The 5,407-nt window shown below is 34.3% G+C and overlaps 1 long non-coding RNA gene across 1 annotated transcript; it reads right to left on the bottom strand.

Moving 5' to 3' along the window:
- Nucleotides 1-1,274: 1,274 nt before the first annotated feature.
- LOC133773958 (uncharacterized) lies at nt 1,275-4,215 on the bottom strand. Its single transcript, XR_009867983.1, has 3 exons — nt 4,147-4,215; nt 2,794-2,836; nt 1,275-1,473 (listed from the first exon to the last, which is right to left on the bottom strand). It is a non-coding gene; the product is annotated as an uncharacterized LOC133773958 (long non-coding RNA).
- Between the last annotated feature and the right edge of the window lie 1,192 nt (nt 4,216-5,407).

Consider the following 5,407-nt stretch of genomic DNA (forward strand, 5'->3'; position numbering starts at 1 on the left):
TAATTATACTGAAATATCAGAAAATATCCAATCAAGGACATTCTGCATGATTGGAATTTAGTCTTCAAAAGATCCATAGTCATTAATGTCAAAGAAAAGGAAGGAACTCCTCCAGATTGAAGAAATCTAAGAAAGGCAATAACTAAAAGAAATTCATGGATCTGAATGGGACTCTCTTATTATCAAGGACATCACAAGACATGTAACAAAACTTGAAAAGAATATGCAGATACACAGAATAGTGTTAACTTTGTGATTCTGAGTGTTTTAATGTATTTAGTATGTCCTTACTTATAGGAAATATATTCCAAAGTAGTCAGAGGTGATGGCATAACATCAGCAGATGACTCCCACTTTCTTTAAGAGGGCAAATTATTTGTACTAAAACTTAATTTTTTTTTAAATTTTAGCATTGTTTCCTAAAAGGTAATAAAAATTAAAAAGAAAACATGGAAAGCCATAGGTAAACATAATTTCTCCATGAAGAAGTTGTATGAATCAATGCCTAAAGTTAAAATTACATAATTTTGGTAGCACTATAAAATTATATTGCATCCAAGCAATGGTATTGACACTGGCCAGAGTATCAGTATACCAAAATGATGTCCATCCAAATCATTAGGTTTGTATGTAGTAGCAAAAATTGGCAAATACAAAGAAGCCCTTAATTAATCCCACTAAAGTGTTCAATTCAACTTGGTTTTCTGGGTGCTGTATAATGGCCACCGTTTGGACAATTCAGTTTGTAAAGTTAATCATACTGGTTTTCATTTGCAAAATCTGTGCTAAGTTAGTTATACATCCAACAGTTTCATGTGCTGCAACTGGCCTGCCATTGGGAACAGAAGTTAAGATGCCGTTTGAAATATCCTGAATCCCTGGTGGAATCCCTAGCAGGACCAGACTCCCATCCTGATTCCAGCTTCCAATAATGTGTACTCTGGGAAGTGGTGAATGACAGAACAAGTAATTGGATCCTTGCCACATAAGTAGGATACCTGAATTGAATTCCTGGATCCTGGCTTCAGCACAGCCCACCTATATTTCACTGTAGATATATGGGTACTGTACTATTGGAAGGGGGATCTCTCTGTTTTCCCCCTCTTTTCCCCTTCCCCTTTTTCTTGCTCCCACCCTTACCACTATCTCTGTCTTTCAAAAAATATAAATTGGAAATACAAAATTTCAATTGTAGATACATAACACAAAATGTTTTCAATAAATGAAGATTTTCCCACATAATATATTTAAAAAGAAATAACAGGTGTGTTACATAAGCAGTGGTCAGTAAAATTTTATAATATAGAGCATAAGTAAATGGTAACTGTGTTACATAAGCAGTGGTCAGTAATTGTAATACAGAGCATATTTTTTCTTTAAAATGTGTACGTATTCTTTTGACACTTTTAAAAATACACGTTGACTTAAACTGGACTCGTTGGTTCCTAGGTCACTTTTTAAGTTTCTCAGTAGCTGGAAAAAAGGAAAGAATTCCATTTTTTTAATATCAAAGATATCATAATTAACTGCTTAAATCAGTACAAGTTGATAATTTCAAGAAAAATTTGTATATTACTAAAGTACAAAATTACTATTAGACATAATTTGTCTATATTTACACAATGGAATTATTACTGTGAGCTAAATATCAGATCCTGTATTTTTCTTCTTTTTCATTCTTTCCTCAGCTTAACAATGTGATTAAAGATGAAGATAATACTGTACATCTCTAAATAACCATATGCTATGTCTAAAAATATAGATGAAGGGGCCAGCGCTACGGCAGAGAGGGTAAAGCCACCACATCCCATATGGGCACCAGTTCAAGTCCCAGCTGCTCCACTTCTGATCCAGCTCTCTACTATGGCTGGGAAAGCAGTAGAAGATGACCCAAGTCCTTGGGCCCCCACACCTGCATGGGAAGACCCAGAGGAAGCTCCTGGCTCTAGCCATTATGGCCAATTGGGGAGGGAACCAGTGGTGGAAGATATCTCTCTCTCTCTCTCTCTCTCTCTCCTTCTCTTTATCTCTGTGTGGAACTGTAACTTTTAAATAAATAAATACATCTTTAAAAAATATAGATGAGGCAACTTCCCTATGGGGATAGGAATAAAGTAGGGTACTATCATAACACACAGAGAAGAGAAATTGTTTCTAATTTTATGTCATTACTGTAGGTTTTTTTAGTGGCAGTGGCATGGAAGTTGACAGTACAAGGAAAAAATATACCTGATAGATGGAAAGCAGACTGAATGCAAAGAGAGAGAGCTCAGGAAGAGAACTTGTGGTATCATAAGTAGGCTGGTTAGTCTTGACAAATGGATTAGTGCTTTGGTTCCTTGCTAAGGATTTTGGAAACTTACTTGAGGGTAAAAGTCAATGAGCCCAGATGTTAAGTCTACTGTCAAGCAGCTGCTTATGAACTGTCATTGCTTGAGTGGCTATGACAAGGACTTGAGACGGCCCTTATGTCACTATGATGCACTTAAGAAGCTGATGATGCCACTGTCTTCTGAAAACAGCTTTCGTATGTAGGCTGACAGTATCACAGAGACAGCAGAAGCGTACAAAGTGTAGAGTCAGAAAAAGAGAGGCCCATAAACCTTTTTGAGATTTTTTTAAGCTATGGGATATGAAGACTATATGATAAATATATTCCTCATTATAATGTTGATATGTTCACATAGTTCATTAGCTTTATGTGAAGTAGTGAACCAAAAATAAAAAGGGATGCCGCTTGCTACTTACAGTTTATGTCATAAATCAATGCATTCACAAAATTTGACAACATACCTCCATCTCGTTTGCTAATTAAATTGTGTTGTGCTTTCCACATCTGAAACAAGGCAAATTTTATGTATAATATTTAAGTTAAACTAGTTACATTATCATGGGAATAAAGTATCAGTTAAAAATATGGTCCTTAATTCTTTTAAAAGACTAGACCACACTTGAAGCTGGCTTAAATAGAAAAACAGTCACATATATTAAACAAAATTCCTAGTGATTTTATGTTAACCCAATAGGAAAATATGATTAAAAAGTACATTTAGCATTAATCTGTTTCATACATATTATTTTAGAAAGGTGGCATTTAATTAGTACAAAGGTTAAAACAAGTCAAGTCAGATTTTACAATAAGTGAATGACTTTGTACTTACTAGAACAACTCTGTACTTTATAAAAGATGATTTTTTTCACTTTCATGTGTTTCCATTAACTGAATTTTCCATTACCCACTTCTAGAAAAACTCATTTTAAAGTATTCCATGGTATTTTCATCATGGAATATTAAGCAAATAAGTAAAGAAAGTGGTATTGTCATAATGTCATGTAAAAATTCTACTGGGGAAATATTAGATAAAAAAAACTATCCTGTGTATATTATAACACAACAGTACTGTATTCATTTGGACATGAGTATTCAGAAAATTCTACTTTTCAAATTCAATTGTTAGATGCATGACTTTCTAGAATGAGAAATAAGGAAACTAATGTATAACACTTTAATTTTCATTTCTTTTAGGAAGTTAGCAATGGGGCATGCATTGTAGACCAGCAAGGTAAGCAGCTTCTCTGATGCTAGCATCCTGTATTAAGGCATCGACTGCTCCACTTTCATTGCAGCTCTCTGATAATGCACCTGGGAAAGCAGCGAAAGACAGCCTGAGTGTTTGGGCCCCTGACACCCATGTAGGAGACCTGGGTGGAGTTCCAGGCTCTGGCTTTGGCCAGGCCCAGCCCTGTCCATTGTGTCCATTTGGGGAGTGAAGAAGCAAATGAACCTCTCTGTCTCTCCCTCCCTCTCTCTATCTCTGCCTTTAAAATAAATGTTGTAAAAATGTAGTCAAATTTTGAAACATTTGTTTTTTAAGTTTGATCTTATTTTTAAAAAATTATTTAATATAAACACATTTCATACAGTTCACAAATACAGTTCTAAAAAGTTATTAATTTTAATTATCCACTTAATTATGAAATGTGAAGAAATATTTCAAAATATATTGCAGCTGTCTCTAGAATATTCTTACTTAAATATTTTATATAAAAGTTATTATCTAATAAAATATCTCAACAGGCTTTAAATACTCCTACACATGACATAATGAATAGTTCATGGAGATCATGATAAAGTAATAGAAATACCTTCATTCTGGCATGAAGGCAAATTTTGTTGACTCGTATATTTTTCAATGATCTGAAAACATCTTTCCCATAAAGTTGAGATGTCAAGATCCTGAAGGGCAAATTTTAGAAATTGAACAATGAGTCAACAGCATCACCAAGTAGAATATGGGGGGAAAATAACTCACTACAATATGTTGGAAAGAACAGTTACTGGTAGAATCTTATGTTATCATAAATAAAAATTACATAAAGTATAAGTCACATTCTTACATAATTTGAATGAAGGAACTACCAATGTAATATTATTTTCCTCAATAGTTCTCCTATATATATATTTCCTATGTATAATAGATGATATTATCTTATATTACACTCAAAAATATTTAATAGTATACATTTTACATAGATAAAATGAGATGTCCTTCTTGAAAAGTTCCTTACTTTCATGTTAAAGAAACTGTAACTTTTTATTATTTTTTTATTAAACTTTTATTTAATGAATATAAATTTCCAAAGTACAGCTTATGGGTTACAATGGCTTCCCCCTCCCAAAACCTCCCTTCCACCCACAACCCTCCCCTCTCCCGCTCCCTCTCCCCCTCCAACCACATCACGATTCACTTACAATTCTCCTTATATACAAAAGATCAGTCCAGTATATATTAGATAACGATTTCAACAGTTTGCCCCCACATAGCAGCACAAAGTGAAAAAAAAATACTGTTGGAGTACTAGTCATAGCATTAAATAAGAGTGAACAGCACATTAAAGGCAGAGATCCCACATAATATTTTTTAAAAAATTAATTAATTTTCTATGCCATTTCCAATTTAACACCAGGTTTTTTTTTTTCATTTCCAATTATCTTTATATACAGAAGATCGATTCAGTATATAATTAGTAAAGATCTCATCAGTTTGTACCCATGCAGAAACACAAAGTGTAAAAATACTGTTTCAGTACTAGTTATAGCATCACTGCACATTAGACAACACATTAAGGACAGATCCCACATGGGATGTAAGTACACAGTGACTCCTATTGCTGACTTAACAATTTGACACTCCTGTTCATGGCGTCAGTAATCTCCCTAGGCTCTAGTCATGAGTTGCCAAGGCTATGGAAGCCTTTAGGGTTCGCTGACTTTGATCCCATTCCGACAGGGTCACAGTCAAAGTGGAAGTTCTCTCCTCCCTTCAGAGAACGGTACCTCCTTCTTTGATGGCCCCGTTCTTTCCACTGGGATCTCACTAACAGAGATCTTACATTTAGGTCTTCT

This window comes from Lepus europaeus, chromosome 14, assembly GCF_033115175.1.
Source record: "Lepus europaeus isolate LE1 chromosome 14, mLepTim1.pri, whole genome shotgun sequence".
Classification (NCBI taxonomy): domain Eukaryota; kingdom Metazoa; phylum Chordata; class Mammalia; order Lagomorpha; family Leporidae; genus Lepus; species Lepus europaeus.